This window comes from Lithobates pipiens, unplaced genomic scaffold, assembly GCF_037356315.1.
Source record: "Lithobates pipiens isolate NorthernLeopardFrog02 unplaced genomic scaffold, aLitPip1_a1.2 Scaffold_10, whole genome shotgun sequence".
Taxonomy (NCBI): domain Eukaryota; kingdom Metazoa; phylum Chordata; class Amphibia; order Anura; family Ranidae; genus Lithobates; species Lithobates pipiens.
In genome coordinates this window covers 55480132-55498656 of record NW_027507686.1, presented here as the reverse complement: position 1 = coordinate 55498656, position 18525 = coordinate 55480132, and the positions used below count along the sequence as shown (strand labels likewise).

Genomic DNA, 18525 nt, shown 5'->3' with positions numbered 1-18525 from the left:
TGTAGCAAAGGCACCTGTCACTGACAAACTGGGATTTGTCAAGCCACAATTTAAAAGCTTAAAAAAAACTTGCCGAAAGCTCTACAAATCCTTCATCAAAGCTCGCTGTTCACACCGCTCTTATACAAGTTAATCACTTCCGGACTGCCCGCCGCCGTTATACGTCGGTACTTTGGCATTGAATACCGTTGTTATGGAAGCTAATATCTGCCATAACCCCAGTATTTTTAGAAATGGCAGGTGGTCCGCTTTCAGATAAAAGTGGTCACCACCAGATCACTTTTATCAGCGGCGGGAGAAGTACCCATCCCCCCTCCCACCGCGTTTTCGGTCATCTCCGCCGATTACAGGAGCCATCGGTAGCAGCGGAGACAATCTGATCCTTTCCCCTCTGAGGCTGGAAGTCGAGTGAGGGAATGATGGCCTCCACTCCACTCCATACCTTTGGATGACGGAAGAGACATCAAATGTCTCTTCCATCCAATGGTCTTAAAGGGGAGGAATTTTTTAAAGTGACCCGTCCCGCCACACTCGCGTGCAAAGGCAAATGCATATGCAAGTCGCGCCCACATATGTAAACATATGTAAACATGTGAGGTATCGCCACAACAGTTAGAGCGAGAGCAATGTCTAGAAAAAGACCTCCTCTAACTCAAAACTGGTAACCTGTAGTAATTTCTAAGTTTCGCCTATGGAGATTTTTAAATATCAAAATTTGTTGCCATTCCACAAGCCGGCACAATTTTGAAGCGTGGCAAGTTGGGTATCAATTTAATCTGCATAACATTATCTTTCACAATGTAAAAAATTGGTCTAACTTTACTGTTGTCCTATTTTTTTTTTTTATTCAAAATGTGCATTTTTTTTTACAAACAAAATTGCATTTGTAAGACCGCTGCGCAAATACGGCATGACAAAGTATTGCAACGATTGCCATTTTATTCTCTAGGGTATCTGAAAAAAAAAATATATATATATATATATATATATATATATATAATATCTTTGTATATATCCTCCTGTCTGCTTGATTTTGGCACACAGCTGCATGATCCATTCACATTCTGAAGAAATCCATGTGCGTTTGTCTGTGTTCCTGTACTGAGTGGGTCTAATGGAAGTGGTTTCATAATTATCAGTCAGCTGTGGCAGCTGCAGGGCACTAATGAGGAAAGCTGCTGGGCCTGCATCCCTTTAGACGTGTTCCTATTGGAAATATCTCATTAAAAATGACATTTCTGTTGTAGGGGATGCCTGAAATCTGACTTGTATCTTAGTGCAGACTTCTGGGAAAGCTGGTGAGCCAATCACACAAGCAGTAAATGATGTTTCTGCGGAGAGGTCAGTACACATTCTGTGTACAGAACAACTCCATGCAGCCATATTGCTTTGCATTTATAGAATATTACAGCGGCTGCAGATTGAAAAGGAAAGGTCGTTTTTAATAGCATTCAAGTACAATATGACTTGTATCGCAATAGTACATGCTGTATTATTTTTTTCTTTATTTGCTATTTTTTTTTCCCCAAAAAGTGGACCAAAGACATTGAATTATAGCTGGCCCTGTGCTTCACATCACTAAATAATCCTGATTCCAGCGATCAGAGAGATTCCATGTAGACCCAAAACAGAACTGTAATCTGTGCAACACAAAAGAGCATATTTCATACTCCTATCCTTACCTGGATTGCATCTTCAATAAACACAGCTTGCTTTAAATAAAGAAGATCACACACACAACACCGGAGGGGGGAATAAATAAATAAATAAAGATGCATTGAGGTGAAAAAAACACAAGAGTTTACAACTTTAAGATGTGTCCATTGTGCTGATTCTTCTTCTTTTAGTAGAAATCCTCCATGCCGCCCCCAGCTCTGTAATCTTCGGGTGGGGAGGGGGATAATACAAATAAGGAGCTGTCATAATCGCTCTTTAAAAAGTGTTAATACTGTAGCTGCTGACTTTTGATATTAGGACACTCACCTGTCCTGGAGTCCAGCGATGTCGGCGCCGCAGGTGACGTTTCCATCAGCTATGGGGTGCTGCTGCTGCCGCAATTGCCGGTAAGGGAACCCAACAGTGAAGCATTGCGGCTTCATGGCCTGGTCTCTATTGTGCATGCGTGAAGCACGCTACACTCTCTTACTGGCCCGGCGGTGGGGGAAGGAGGAGGGAGCCCTTGCCTTACCTTGAGCGGAAGTTCCACTTTTGAGTGGAACTTCAGTTTAAAGCATGTTATGCAGCACAGTGTTTGTACTGTGTTATTTGGCCCCCCGCCCCCCATATCTTCTGAAATACCTTGCTCTGGCCTCGACTTCGTGAAACAGATCACGGTTCATCATGGCTGCTGAGCCCTGACACCCTGGTCAGTTTACTTGCCTCTGTCATCCGAAGCTCTCCTCTCCTCTGTCCTCCTGCCTGTCTGCTCGTGACAGTGCCACTCCTGCTGCTATAAAACGATCGCAGCCACTGTACCCATAAATTTCCTCCATGTCTTCTTCCATCCTCTCTAAGGCATCCAATCACAGCACCTGACGTTGCGCTTGATGTTTCAACCAATCAGGTAACAGACCCAAATTCCTTTGCTTTGCTAACACAACGCTAAATGAACAGCGAACGCACAGAATGACGCCCGCTGTTCATCTTTTTTGGCATCTATTAGAGCCTATGGCTCTAATCAGGTGCTTGCAAAAAACACCCCGCCACTGTAATTCAGGATTACAATGCAATGCATTAATCTATCTATGGTGAAAGAGTGGTGCCAGGAGAGACGGGGCTGCACCCCTTATGGACGCAACGCCACTGTTCTGTGTACTCTTTGTTCTTTTGAAAAGTGTGCTGTAGATAGAGCATGTCAAGCTGTAGCTGTGCTCCCTGGGGATATGCTGATCGCCCATCCGTGCTGCTGGAGGGAGCCCAGACAACCATAAATGAGGGACCTGCAGACTTGGTCATGGTGAGTCCACCCCATATCATACTCTATCTTCCACGAGGACAGGGACTCCCTTCTCTCCTGGGGACAGAGACTCCTTTCTTTCCTGAGGACAGAGTCCCTCCTTCTCCCCTGAGGACAGGGGCCCTCTTGGCTACTCACCTGGGGACAGGGACCCCCTGATGATTAACATAATTAACCACCTTTTTTCCCTTATTCCCCCTGACTTGGCACCCTGCAACTTTTCCAAAACAGCCCCCCAGTCTAACCCTTGCTCTACCCAACATGCCAGAGATTGTTATTGTTCCATGTCTTCTGGTTGCTCAGCTTTTGCTGACTCTGGGTTGGTTTCTGGCCACGTTTACCTCTGGGGGTTACCATCTCTATCCTGGTCTGGAGCATAAGGTTGATCCTCAATACTCTCGCGCCTGTGGTAGTATTGGCACGCCACCTCATCCATTCAGATTCGGGCATTGGTAATCCAAAAAGACCCTGGGCTGCAGGCAGTTCCTAGTCTTGTTTAGTGTTTATTTGTTTTTATTTTTGTTTTTTAAGCTGTTTCCAAATGCCCAAGTTTGACTGCTTTTGGATGTCTCAAATTTATCACATATATATATATATATATATATATATATATACACACACACACACACACACACACAATATATATATATATTTTTTTTAAGTGCCATAAAATTAATTTCTTGGGGTCCATTGGGGTACAGAGTTCCAGCCCTATGTTTTTGTTCATGCCCTTGGTATTGCTTTATCACAGGACTGGGGCATGTTGGATAGAAGAAAGGATGGGGGTCCAATCTTCCTTGTAGGCAACAGTACGGTGTAATTCCTGTGATCCTCAAGGCTCACAAAAATAAGGTATATCTAAAGGCCACCCCTTTTTAATAGCGTGAAAGGTAAACTGCTGCTTTTTTGTTTGTTTTTTATTTTATTTTTTGCCATGCGTTTCTCATTGGGGAGATTTCCTTTCACTTCCTGTAGGCAAAACAGGAGGAAATCTCTACAAAGCAAGGGGAAAATCCTCTTATTAGTTGTCAATAGAAAAAGTATTCCCATTGGAAAATGTCACTATTCCTGTTCTGGTGACAGCTCGTGATTTAGAATTTTCCTCACTTTCAATCCCGGTGTAAATGGTTACCAAGACACAGTGTAAATCTGCCCACCAGGGACAGAGAGAACATTAGAAACCAGACCCGGGTTCCAAACACTCACCACTTTATCCAAAAGTTTTTTTTTTTTTTTTTGGTTTATCTTGTCAGAGCATGCACATCTCTCAGAAAAAATAGCTATAGATCTGACAGAATTCCAGATTTCCCAGCTTCCTTCCTCTGCTGCACTAAAAATCCCAACCAGCTTGTATTGCAGAACTCCACCTAACCCCACCAGTCTATCCCTCTCTACATGTACTTTAAATTCATACATCCAGGCGAAAAAATTATTGTATGACCCGTCTTGCATTATATTGTCCTCCTATGGATATAAAATGCACACAAACAGGGCCATCTTGTGGATGGTCACCAAAAAAATATCCTTTTGCTTTGTTTTGCACGGGTTCACCTTGGTTGAAGTTTAAGAAGAATTCTTCCATGTCATTGGGGTTGCACATTTCTTCATGTGCAGTGGGCCCGTCAGAGGAAGGAACAGCCCATGTTGTATCCACAACGTGCATAAAGGGAGTGGTTGCTGGTGCTCCTGGCACATGGTGACCAATTGTCAATTTGCATAGATTTGTACATAACCAGGTCTAAGGGGAGCCTCATCATCCTAAAATGATGGTCCAAATCAAAGCAATGTCATTGAATTTCATATCTGTCTGGATTTTCCTGTCCCCTGTTGTAGGTTAATGTGTTGTATGTTAAGTAAGCATTTCATTTCCATGTAAGTATTCAACTGCCTGTTGATAATATTATTATTTTTTGCACAAAGGTATTATTGGGTAAACAAGAACATACAATGGAAAAGTTCCAAGTACAGAACAAAGATTGCAAATTAGGTACAACATGTGGCATCATCGTTTCCCACAAGAAAGCAAGGAAGAATATACAGTGCAAAAAAAGTGACTTACATGATGTAATGTAGCTTAGATCTGGAATTACGCACTTGATTAAACCTTAGTGCCCTATGTGGTATAGGAGTGTGTGTAGGGATGCATGGAGTGTGCTATAGGGTATAGGAGAGTGTATGGGACATGCATGGGGTGCACTATGGGGTATTGGAGAGTGTATGGGGGATGCATAGCGTGTGCTTTGGGGTGTAGGAGTGTGTATTGGGGAAGCATGGAGTGCGCTATGGAGAGTATATGGGGACACATGCAGTGTGCTATGGGGTACCAGCTATGAGTAAGCACTAGCCTTAGTGCGAAACGCATCATCTGTTAGCATCTTTCACTGTGATGTCATTTGCTGTGTCCTAAATATTATTTGAATAAAGCATTGTTTTAGCATTGGTGCGCCCCCTGCCGTTGCCCAATTTGGGACAACTCCACGCCATGTGATAAAGGGTGCCTATCTCAGTCTGATATCTGCTGCAGATAGGGGAGACAGTAGGGTTGCAATCTCTGGGGGTATAGTTAATCCTTGGTAGAAAGTTCAACTGAATAATTTGGTCTTTAGCAGAGATGATCAGTTTGGTTTATTGTGAGTACAAGAGGCTTCATTGTCATAATCAAACAGTGAAATGCCCCCACCTAACCCTCAGGAGACTTCACAAGGCACTCAGGAGGTCACTGTGGACCATCTGGCAATCTGAGACTCCATCTCCATCCTAAATTCTGGGCAGTCTGTGACTCCTGCTCCTCCTCCTCACCATCCATAAACATGCCGACTGTAAGCCATCGATAAGATAGAACGAGTCTAGAGACGGGTTAAAGGTTTGGGGGAGAAGACATATCGAGAGCGACTTCAGGAACTTAATATGTACAGTCTGGAGGAAAGAAGGGAAAGGGAAGACATGATTGAGGCCGGATTCTCATATGTGTGGCCGCAGGTTTCTACCTTTTCACCGATTTAGGTGCGGATTTTTGCCTGAATTTGCACCTGACCTGGACACAAACACGCACAGGACCCTTTTGCAATCCGCTCCCCGGCCAACCCGGACCTGTCTGAACCTGCTCCATTAAGAGCCGGTCTTACTCGCATTTCATGCAAATTGGATGCGGAGAAACACTCACATATATGAAGCCAGCCTTAAACCTTTAAATGCATTAAAGGGGGGTGAACAAGGTTCAGAAGGGCAGTTTTTTCAATAAAAAAAACAAAATCAAGCAAATGGGGACATGACCGCAAACTAGCTGGAGGAAAGTTCAAAATGAATCTTAGAAACTAACATTTTACTGAACAGGTAGTTGATGCTTGGAATAATCTACCAGCAGATGTAGTGAGACAGTCAACAGTAAATGGCTTCAAACATGCTTGGGACAAACCTAGATCTATACTCAGGTAACATAACAAAACAAAACAAAAAATATGGACTGTTTCCATAATTTTTATTAGTTTTACAAAAGACAGTAATACAATTTAGTAAACATTTTCACATTACTGGGGCCTATCAAGAATGGTGAAGGCCTGCCTTCACTTTTTTTACGTAGCTAGGAATGAGCACCTCCTAATCTGTGATGTTCACCCCCCCCCCCCTTTACCTTTCTTAAGGATCACCCTCCAAACTGTGACTCCATCTTGCATCCACACCTGTACCCAATAACCTGCAATGTACGATTCCCCATCCATTCCTATCATAAGGGGCACCTCACAACCCTGTAAAGTGACCCACCATTTCCCGATACCAGACAGCTCGCAATCTATGTACTTGTGTAAGATGTAGTAGACCTTCTGTTTTTAATATCAAATAGTGCAGGTGACCCATTCAGATAATCATGCCAATTACCTTCAGAGGTGGTCTCATATGGCACAGCAATCCCACTTCCATGAGGGTCCTGAAAGAAATCCAAAAACATAAGAAAAGCAGTTAGTGCCACACCAATGTTTGTAGAGTCCAGAAAGAATTAGAGCATTATAGAGAATTACACCAAGCATACAGGACAAGAGAAGTGGCACTGTGCAGTGTACATACAGACAGAAAAAGAATGATGTGCGCTCAGGAGGCAACACTTATGGGCACTGAGGTGGCACCGATATGCAGCACTGATAATCAGTGCCCTGATTATCTGTACAGGTCTCTCCTGCGAGGAAATGCCGCTGATTGGTTCTCCTCTCCTCACACACTGTCAATGTGAGGCGAGGGGAACCGATGAACAGAACTTCCATATTTACATGTGATTGGTTGTGATTAGACACAGCCAATCACATGTTTAACCACTTGCTTACTGGGCACTTAAACCCCCCTCAGTCCCAGACCAATTTTCAGCTTTCAGCGCTGATGCACTTTGAATGACAATTGCGCGGGCATACAACACTGTACCCAAATGAAATTTTTATCATTTTTTTCCCACAAATAGAGCTTTCTTTTGGTGGTATTTAGTTACAGCTGGGAGTTTTATTTTTTGCTAAACAAACAAAAAAAGATGCAAAAAAAAAAAAAAAAATCATGTTTTAATAGTTTGTTATAAAATTTTGCAAACGGGTCATTTTTCTCCTTCATTGAAGTGCGCTGATAAGGCGGCACTGATAGGCTGCATTGGTGGGCACTGATGGGCTGCATTGGTGGGCACTGATAGGCTGCATTGGTGGGCACTGATAGGCTGCACTGGTGGGCACTGATAGGCATAGTTAAGGCGGCACTAATAGGCACAGATAAGGCGGCACCGATGGGCACAGATAAGGCGGCACTGATGGGCAAAGATGGGCACAGATAAGATGGCACGGATGGGTGGCACGGATAAGTGGCACGGATGGGTGGCACGGATGGGCACTGATAGGTACCACAGATAGATGGGACTGATGGGCACTGATAGGTGGCACTGATAGGTGGCTCTGATAGGTGGCACTGCTGGGCACTGATGGGCGGCACTGCTGGGCACTGATGGGCGGCACTGGGGTGCAGCACCTTTGAGGCAGATTGGGTGGCACTGTGGGTGGCACTGTGGGTGGCACTGTGGGGTGGCACTGTGGGTGGCACTGTGGGTGGCACTGTGGGTGGCACTGTGGGCACTATGGGCACAGACGGGGGGCACTTACTTTTACTTTTATTTATCCTTCAGGATGGCACTGCGGGAGGCAGGTGGGCACTGGCAGGTGGCATGTGGTGCCTTGCATTGCTGGCCGTAATCGGGACTGATGTCCCGATCACGGCCGCCGGTGATCGGCTTTTTTTTTGACAGCTGATCACGTGATAAGGGGTCGGGATCGACCCCTTGCACGGATCGGTGATCAGGCGAGTCTCATAGACTCGCCGATCACAGAGCGCGCCGCGCGCGCCCCTCAGGGGGCGCGCAGGCCGCTCGTAACCGGGACGACGTCAATAGACGTAGTCCCGGAAATCTAGGTCCACGCTAATGCCGTCATTCGGCAATAGCGCGGTACCCAAGTGGTTAAAGAGCCAAGTCATTGGCTCGTTACAGTGATCGGGGTCATGCCTCCAAGCCCAGACTTCTCCTTTCTCCTCCATCTGGCACAACTTTCTTTTGGGACTTGTAGTACCACCAAGTCGCTAAGTTTAACATCTCCAGATGGGGACTACATCACCCACAAATCCCTATAGTTCCCAGCAGCCCTACGTGGCTCCCTGGGTGGGCTTTCCCTTCCCAGGATTTTTTTTTTAAGTCTGAATTACTTGGAAACCCCAAAAACATTATATAGTTTAGCAGAGACCCTAGAGAATAAAATGGTGGTTGTTTAACCACTTGGGATCCGCGCTATTGCCAAATGACGTTATTAGCGCGGACCTACTTTTCCGGGACTACGTCTATTGACGTCGTCCCGTGCACAAGCGGCCTGCGCACCCCCTGAGGGGCGCGCGCGATGCGCTCTGTGATCGGCGAGTCCATGAGACTCGCCTGATCACCGATCCGTGCAAGGGGTCGATCCCGACCCCTTATCACGTGATCAGCTGTCAGCCAATGACAGCTGATCAGGTGATATAACGGAGCCGGTAATCGGCTAGTATTCCTCCTCGCGCTGACAACGCGAGGAGAAAAAAAAAAAGCCGATCACCAGCGGCCGTGATCGGGACATCAGTCCCGATCACGGCCAGCAATTCAAGCGACCATCTGCCCCCTGCCAGTGCCCACCTGCCCCCCGCAGTGCCATCCTGAATAAAAGTAAGTGCCCCCCGTCAGTGCCACCCAGCAGTGCCCATAGTGCCACCCAGCAGTGACACCCATCTGTGCCCATCGGTGCCGCCTTATCTGTGCCTATTAGTGCCGCCTTAACTATGCCTATCAGTGCCCACCAGTGCAGCCTATCAGTGCCCACCAATGCAGCCCATCAGTGCCCACCAATGCAGCCTATCAGTGCCGCCTAATCAGCGCACTTCAATGAAGGAGAAAAATGAACCGTTTGCAAAATTTTAGAACAAACTATTAAAACATGATTTTTTTTTTTTGCATCTTTTTTTGTTTGTTTAGCAAAAAATAAAACTCCCAGCTGTAACTAAATACCACCAAAAGAAAGCTCTATTTGTGGGAAAAAAATGATAAAAATTTCATTTGGTTACAGTGTTGTATGCCCGCGCAATTGTCATTCAAAGTGCATCAGCGCTGAAAGCTGAAAATTGGCCTGGGACTGAGGGGGGTTTAAGTGCCCAGTAAGCAAGTGGTTAAATATTTTATGTCACACTATTTGCGCAGTGGTCTTTCAAATGCAATTGTTTGAAAATAAATACACTTCAATGAATTAAAAAAAAAAACCTAAGCAGTAAAGTTAGCCCTATTTTGTATAATATGAAAAAGATGATGTTACACCGAGTAAATAGATACCCAACATGTCATGATTTGAAATTGCGCACACTCATGGAATGGCGACAAACTACAGTACTTATAAATCTCCATAGGTGACGCTTTAAAAATATTTTTGTGGTTACCCGTTTAGAGTCACAGAGAAGGTATTGTGCTAGAATTATTGCTCTTGCTCGAACAATCGTGGCAATACCTCACGTTTGTGGTTTGAACACGATTTACATTGGCGGGTGCGGGCGCGGAGGGATTGGGCACTTTAAAAAAAAATTTGTTTTTCTTATTTTTTTTAATCACTTTAATTGACAAGAAATGTAAACATCCCTGTGACAGCAATTGTCCCGTCTCAGGTATTTTTTTGGGGGGACCTGACTAAATAATTGATAAAAACACCGGGGTCAATAGTCCAGGATTACCGCTTATCGCAAATAAAAAACCGCCCCACCCATTAGGGTGGGGTCCCTCAACAACAGAAACAAGATACTCAAAAATGTCAATGTCAATGAGGGTCAAGAAGGGACCACCCAAACAAGTAGATGTAAAGTGAGGATCAACTGCGGCATTTTTGAGTATTTTTTTGGAGGGATCTGGGATCTATAAGACCCCAAATCCCTCCTTTGTACGTCAAAGTATTCAAGGCACAAATATCGGCAGCTTTTAACACTGGCATTATTTTTAAAACTGGCTCTATTGGCTGCTGAATATACCGGGAGTGACGTCGCTTCTGGGTTACTATATCAGAGACACCATCAAAGCCAATTCTGGCTTTGTTCGGATTTCCGGAGAGTGGGCGGACATGCTGGCTTGTCGCTTGGGCCTGGGCAGAGAGGCTGTAGGATGGCGGGGGTGGGGGACGTCCCTTCCCACTGCTTGTGATAACAATCGAGCGGCTGCTTAGCCACATCGGTTAATATCACAGGAAAGCTGACCGTCGGCTCTAAAAATGGTTTACCGGGGTGAGGCACACCCTGGTACAACCACTTGTGGCAGAATGACGTACAGGTATGCGATTTTGCCACAAGTGGGTAAAATGCAACTACTATAAGTACTTTAATTTGGCTTACTATCAGCCTTGTAGGTTGCTGGTCACAGACTGGAGCAATGAGTCTCATGTTTCCAAATGTAGGACAACATTCACCAGTAAGATTTCCATTTTATTCTATGAGGCCCAGTGCGGTCATCCCAGAGAAGTACAGGCACTTCCCTGCGGCAGGATCGTGTTTTCAGCCCAATAAAAATCAATGGGAGTGGCTGAAAAACGCATGTAACTGCCCAACAGCCAGTCACCACCTTTCAATTGACCAAAACAAAAAACCCCTTACTCCTGATCATGCATGAAAAACACGTTAATACAATTGGAGAAGCCGACAGTCACGTGTGCACCCAGCTGTAGCATGTTGTAATTCAGGCAGAACTGGCCAATCAGTAGCTGTGTCTAATTGGTTACCATCTTTTCTGCAGCAATCATGTGACCAATGTCTCGGCAGCACTGGGATGAGCGATTTCCCAAAAAGGATGCAATTAGGCTTTATTAACCGATTCCGGACCGCCCCACACATATATTCTGTGGTAGGGTGGCCCTTCAGAGCAAAATCACATAGCTGTATGTAATTTTTTTCCTTCGGGTTGGGGTAAAAAAAAACTGAAATAAATTATATTTGGGTAAAGCGTCGCATGACCACGCAATTGTTAGTAAAAGTACGCAAAAAATGGCCTGGTCGGGGGGGGGGGGGGTAAATCTTCTGGAACTGCTGTGGCTATCTTGGTTTCATGTTCTGTTTAGATCACTGAGGTTCATTTTTAATAACATTCTTGTAATAATAAGGTATAGATCGACAGGAGGTGAAGTAGAGAGGGGGTGTCTGGGGGGGAGGGAAAAAGAGAGGGGGTGTCTGGGGGGAAGGGAAAAAGAGAGGGGGGTCTGGGGGGAGGTGAAGAAGAGAGGGGGTGTCTGGGGGGGAGGTGAGGAAGAGAAGGGGTGTCTGCGGGGGGAGGTGAGGAAGAGAGGGGGTGTCTGGGGTGGTGAGGAAGAGATGGGGTGTGGGGGAGGAAGAGAGGGGGTGTCTGGGGGTGAGGTGAGGTAGACAGGGGGTGTCTGGGGGGGAGGTGAGGTGGAGAGGGGGTGTCTGGGGAGGTGAGGAAGAGAGGGGGTGTGGGGGAGGAAGAGAGGGGGTTTCTGGGGGGGAGGAGGAGCGGAAGAGAGGGGGTGTCTGGGGGGAGGAAGAGAGGGGGTGTCTGGGGGAGGTGAGGTAGAGAGGGGTTGTCTGGGGGGGGTGAGGAAGAGAGGGGGTGTGGGGAAGGAAAAAAGGGGGTGTCTGGGGGGAGTTGAGGAAGAGAGGGGGTGTCTAGGTGAAGGTGAGGAAGAGAGGGGGTGTCTGAGCAAGAGGGGGTGTCTGGGGGGGTGAGGAATAGAGGGGGTATCTGGGAGGGGGGTGAGGAATAGAGGGGGTGTCTGGGGGAGGGTGAGGAAGAGGGGGGGGTGTCTGGGGGGGAGGGTGAGGAATATAGGGGGTGTCTGGGGGGAGGATGAGGTGAGGAAGAGAGGGGGTGTCTGGGGAGGGGGAGGTGAGGTAGACAGGGGGTGTCTGTGGGGGAGGTGAGGTGGAGAGGGGGTGTCTGGGGAGGTGAGGAAGAGAGGGTGTGGGGGAGGAAGAGAGGGGGTGTCTGGGGGGGAGGGAAAAAGAGAGGGGGTGTCTGGGGGGAAGGGAAAAAGAGAGGGGGGTCTGGGGGGAAGGGAAAAAGAGAGGGGGTGTCTGGGGGGGAGGTGAGGAAGAGAAGGGGTGTCTACGGGGGGAGGTGAGGAAGAGAGGGGGTGTCTGGGGTGGTGAGGAAGAGATGGGGTGTGGGGGAGGAAGAGAGGGGGTGTCTGGGGGTGAGGTGAGGTAGACAGGGGGTGTCTGGGGGGGAGGTGAGGTGGAGAGGGGGTGTCTGGGGAGGTGAGGAAGAGAGGGGGTGTGGGGGAGGAAGAGAGGGGGTTTCTGGGGGGGAGGAGGAGCGGAAGAGAGGGGGTGTCTGGGGGGAGGAAGAGAGGGGGTGTCTGGGGGAGGTGAGGTAGAGAGGGGGTGTCTGGGGGGGTGAGGAAGAGAGGGGGTGTGGGGAAGGAAAAAAGGGGGTGTCTGGGGGGAGTTGAGGAAGAGAGGGGGTGTCTAGGTAAAGGTGAGGAAGAGAGGGGGTGTCTGAGCAAGAGGGGGTGTCTGGGGGGGAGAAGGAATAGAGGGGGTATCTGGGAGGGGGGTGAGGAATAGAGGGGGTGTCTGGGGGAGGGTGAGGTGAGGAAGAGGGGGGGGGGGGTGTCTGGGGGGGAGGGTGAGGAATATAGGGGGTGTCTGGGGGGAGGATGAGGTGAGGAAGAGAGGGGGTGTCTGGGGAGGGGGAGGTGAGGGAGAGAGGGGGTGTGGGGGAGGAAGAGAGGGGGTGTCTGGGGGGAGGTGAGGTAGACAGGGGGTGTCTGTGGGGGAGGTGAGGTGGAGAGGGGGTGTCTGGGGAGGTGAGGAAGAGAGGGGGTGTGGGGGAGGAAGAGAGGGGGTGTCTGGGGGGAGGAGGAGAGGAAGAGAAGGGGTGTCTGGGGGGAGGAAGAGAGGGGGTGTCTGGGGGGGAGGTGAGGTAGAGAGGGGGTGTCTGGGGGAGTGAGGAAGAGAGGGGGTGTGGGGAAGGAAAAAAGGGGGTGTCTGGGGGGGAGCTGAAGAAGAGAGGGGGTGTCTAGGTGAAGGTGAGGAAGAGAGGGGGTGTCTGAGCAAGAGGGGGTGTCTGGGGGGGTGAGGAATAGATGGGGTATCTGGGAGGGGGGTGAGGAATAGAGGGGGTGTCTGGGGGGAGGGTGAGAAATAGAGGGGGTGTCTGGGGGGAGGATGAGGTGAGGAAGAGAGGGGGTGTCTGGTGAGGGGGAGGTGAGGAAGAGAGGGGGTGTCTGGGGGGGGGGGAGGTGAGGAAGAGAGGGGGTGCCTGGGGGGAGGTGAGGAAGAGAGGGGGGTGTCTGTGGGGGGAGGTGAGGAAGAGAGGGGGAGGTGAGGAAGAGAGGGGGTGTCTGGGAGGGGGGTGAGGAAGAATGGGGGGAAGGGAGGTGAGGAAGAGAGGGGGTGTCTGGGGGGTGAGGAATAGTGGCGGTGTCTGGGAGGGAGGTGGGGAAGAGAGGGGGTGTGGGGGGGAGGTGAGGAATAGAGGGGGTGTCTGGGAGGGGGGTGAGGAAAAGAGGGGTGTGGGGGGAGGTGAGGAAGAGAGGTGGTGTCTGGGGGGTGTCCAAAGAATAGAGGGGAGTTGCTGGAGGAGTAGAAAGGGTAGGTGTGAAGTTGGTTGTCTTCCCCCCATCCTCCTCTTTTGTATCTGCAGACAGTCACCGTGTGAATGTGAAACGTCCTCTTCCTCCTCCAGTCATGTGATAAGGGGATAGAGGCTGGAGGGAGGAGTAACCCGACTCCTCTCCTGTCTGTACATCGGGGCTGCGAGTGTGAGACAGCCAGCTTGTGCTCTGTGCGGGGGGAAAGTGGTGGGGGGGACGCGCGCTTCCTGATTGGCGGAGGAGGCGGCGGGTGACGTCATCGCGAGTATATAGGACAGCCTAGCGACGCCATTTTGACCATTGTCGGCTGCGTCACAGAGAGGGGCGTATCTTCTCACCGCTCTTTTGACTGATCAGACACAGCGCCTTCCAGTGGATTAACCGCAAACTACACCCCCAGCTTTTTTGGAGACATAGTAAGTGTCATTAGCTCTGATGTCACCTTAGCAGGGAGGCGGGTCCAGTGTGGGGATGGGGGAGGGGTCTGTCTCTCCCGACCTGCCCCGAAATGTTGTGTGTGACCGCCGCTGGCTGTCTATGATCCGTCGGTGTTTTCTCTCCTCCTTTCTGGTCTGAAGGAAGAGAAATCCCAGGCAGTGGCCCCCGGCACCCTCCGTGACAGGTGCCCCCCCCGACACCCTCCGTGATAGGTGCCCCCCCCCCCGACACCCTCCGTGACAGGTGCCCCCCGACACCCTCCGTGACAGGGCCCCCCCCGATTTCCTCCGTGACAGGGCCCCCCCCGATTTCCTCCATGACAGGGGCCCCCTGATTTCCTCCATGACAGGGACCCCCGACTTCCTACCTGACAGGAGCCCCCGACACCCTGCGTGATAGGAGCCCCCTGTCTTCCTCTGTGACAGGGGCCCCCTGACTTCCTCTGTAACAGGGGCCCCTGACACTCCCCGTGACAGGGGCCCCTGGCACCCTCCCCGTGACAGGGGCCCCTGGCACCCTCCCCGTGACAGGGGCCCCTGGCACCCTCCGTGACAGGTGCCCCCCTGACACCCTCCGTGACAGGAGCCCCCCCGACACCCTCCGTGACAGGAGCCCCCCCGACACCCTCCGTGAAAGGAGCCCCCCCGACACCCTCCGTGAAAGGAGCCCCCCCGACACCCTCCGTGAAAGGAGCCCCCCCGACACCCTCCGTGACAGGAGCCCCCCCGACACCCTCCGTGACAGGAGCCCCCCCGACACCCTCCGTGAAAGGAGCCCCCCCGACACCCTCTGTGAAAGGAGCCCCCCCGACACCCTCTGTGACAGGAGCCCCCCCGACACCCTCTGTGACAGGTGCCCCCCCGACACCCTCTGTGACAGGTGCCCCCCCGACACCCTCCGTGAAAGGAGCCCCCCCGACACCCTCTGTGAAAGGAGCCCCCCCGACACCCTCCGTGAAAGGAGCCCCCCCGACACCCTCCGTGAAAGGAGCCCCCCCGACACCCTCCGTGAAAGGAGCCCCCCCGACACCCTCTGTGACAGGAGCCCCCCCGACACCCTCTGTGACAGGAGCCCCCCCGACACCCTCTGTGACAGGAGCCCCCCCGACACCCTCTGTGACAGGTGCCCCCCGAACCCTCCGTGACAGGGGCCCCCCCTGACACCCTCCGTGACAGGGGCCCCCCCTGACACCCTCCGTGACAGGGGCCCCCCCTGACACCCTCCGTGACAGGGGCCCCCCCTGACACCCTCCGTGACAGGGGCCCCCCCCTGACACCCTCCGTGACAGGGGCCCCCCCTGACACCCTCCGTGACAGGGGCCCCCCCTGACACCCTCCGTGACAGGGGCCCCCCCTGACACCCTCCGTGACAGGGGCCCAAACTTCCTCCATGATAAGGGCCCCCCGACTTCCTCCGTGACAGGGCCCCCCGACTTCCTCCGTGACAGGGCCCCCCGACTTCCTCCGTGACAGGGCCCCCCGACTTCCTCCGTGACAAGGGCCCCCGACTTCCTCCATGGCAGGGGCCTCCTGACTTCCTACCTGACAGGGGCCCCCCGACACCCTCCATGACAGGGGCCCCCCGACACCCTCCATGACAGGGGCCCCCCGACTTCCTACACAACAGGGGCCCCCTGACTTACTCCATGACAGGGGCCCCCCTCCTCCCAGCGCAAATCCCCCCAATCCCTTCTACAACACTGGAAAGGGACACCCCATTACATTAAAGGATTACAAGAGAGAACAATTTAGGGCACTTTCACACGGGGGGGGGATGGGGGTATCGGCGGTAAATTGCCGCTATTTTTCAGTGTGAAAGTCGCCTCAGATTTCTCATCTCCCCCTTTACTTCGGAGTCGTCTGTTTATAAATCACTATTAATATTCCGCTGTCTTCATAGCAATCGCTGCACATTGACAGATGAATCCTCCGTATTTTATACATTCATCTCCACCTTCTTTTCATATATTTATTACTGTTATCAGCACATAAAGTGCTCTGGATTGTGTTATATGAATTCTCACGTGTTGGATATTTATTTGCTCATTATTGTCACATTATTTGAATCGCCATTAATTACATCCTTGTACACCGAAGTCATGTCAGCTTTGATGCATCAATTCATTTGGCAATCACTACAGCAGCCCCTCCATTCCATATATATACCAATCACATTACATACCCATAAGATATCGGGTGCCTGCGGCAGCGGGTCACTTTTCATCATTATATCTAATTCAAAGTGGGAGTATCCACTACACAGTTATTATGCCCCCCCACCAACTCACATCCCACCCCTATCCCCCTCCTAGCAGAAATCTACCCCCCAATTCCCTCTCCTAGCACAAATCCTCCCGCCCGATCCCTCCTCCTAGAACAAATCCCCCAAATCACTAATCCACCCAGTCCCTCCTCCTTGCAATAATCCTCTCAATCCCCCCTTCTAGCAACAACCCCACCAATCCATTCTTCCAGCACAAATCCCCCCCAACCCCCACTACTAGCACAAATCCCCACTCCCAGCAGAATTCCCCCACAACCCCCCCTCCTAACACAAATCCTCCCCAACCCCCCTTTCTAACAACAACCCCCCCAATCCATTCTCCCAGCACAAATCCCCCCAACCCCCACTCCCAGCACAAATCCTCCCCCAGCCCTCACTCCTAACACAAATTCTCCCAATCCCTCCTCCTAGCACAAATCCTCCCCCCTAGCAAAAAAAAACAATCCCTAAATCCCTTCTTCAAGAGCAAATCCCCCCACAAATCCACAACCCCCTCCAAATTACCCTTTTTCTAGCACACATTCCTCCTCCCTACCCAAATCTCCCCCCAGAAGAAATTTCCCCCTCTTAGCAGAAATTCACACACCCTTAGGGCAAACATTCCCCATCCGGCTCAAATCCCCCAAAACTGTCCTCGCACATATCCCTCCTTATTTCTCCTTCTATCAAATACACTCCCCCATCCTGATTACACCTCACAGCACAGATAAATGCCCATCCCCTCCTCCACAAACATCCAAAGCACAAACTTTTACCCCCCCTCCCCTCCTCCATTGTGTACAATTTCCCTGTGACCTTCCCCTCCTCATCCTCTCCTGTCATTACAGCGCTCCTACAGCACATGAGACAGGATTGCTCTTAGATGACATTGGGCTGTACACACACACAGTGTCATTACCGCCCCCCATCCACATTTCCTGCTGCCGGTGTTCTGTCTAGAAGTGCCCCCCCATGGAATAGTGCCCGTGCATGCGCAGGACGGAGACGCACTTCAGCTGATTTGCCAATCAGCTGGAGTGACGTGACCAGGGCGTCGTAGGTGGCATCTCTCGATGGGAGATACCATTTCAGGGCCACAATTGAAACCTATACAAACAGCGGGGGGAGACTGTAGTTCTCACATTGTGCCTCGCTGTTGCGGGCGGCTTTACAGTGCGCTGATGGTCCGGATTTTGTCTGTGTTGCAGGCGGGTTTGCTGTGTTGAACGGCCGGTTTTGCCTGTGGGAAAGGTCGGGTTGCAACACAGACAATACCAGCTCTTCAACACACACTAGCCGCCCTCCAGCAGCAGCGATGCACAATGTGAGAACTACTGTCCCCCCCCCCGCTGTTTGTATAGATTTAAATTGTGCCTGTGAAATGGTATCTCCCATCGAGAGATACCTCCTACGGTGTGCGCCCTATGCTCTGATTACGTCAGCCCATCTGACCGGCAAATCAGCTGTTGTGCTGTTCCGTACGGCGCATGCGCAGTACATACCGGGCACTATTCGATGGGGGGGGCACTTCTCAACAGAACACCAGGAGATGAGCAGCCCTTGGAGGAGATAGGGGGGCGGTAATCAAAGTGTGTGTGTACAGTCCGATGCCATCTCTCCACTCTGCCACTTCTCCTCTCACTGCTGCAGGATGCCATTGCCTTTTCCCAGCTCCGAGTGCAGGCGATGGTGGGGGGAGATCAGTGGCCAATCAGGCATCACATCAAAGGGAGGGCACAACTGAAATCTGGG

General features: G+C 50.7%; 1 long non-coding RNA gene across 4 annotated transcripts in view; it reads right to left on the bottom strand.

The window, feature by feature from the left end:
• Positions 1-18525, bottom strand: part of LOC143930699 (uncharacterized) — a 173119-nt gene that overhangs the window by 80314 nt on the left and 74280 nt on the right. For 2 of the 4 annotated variants that reach the window (XR_013262813.1, XR_013262812.1), the window contains exons 1-2: positions 14132-14297; positions 6833-6881 (exon numbers count right to left, since the gene is read on the bottom strand). This is a non-coding gene — a long non-coding RNA (uncharacterized LOC143930699). Of the gene's footprint in view, positions 1-5444; positions 5803-6832; positions 6882-14131; positions 14298-18525 lie in introns of those variants that run through there. The other 2 variants (XR_013262811.1, XR_013262810.1) reach the window with 2 other exon arrangements.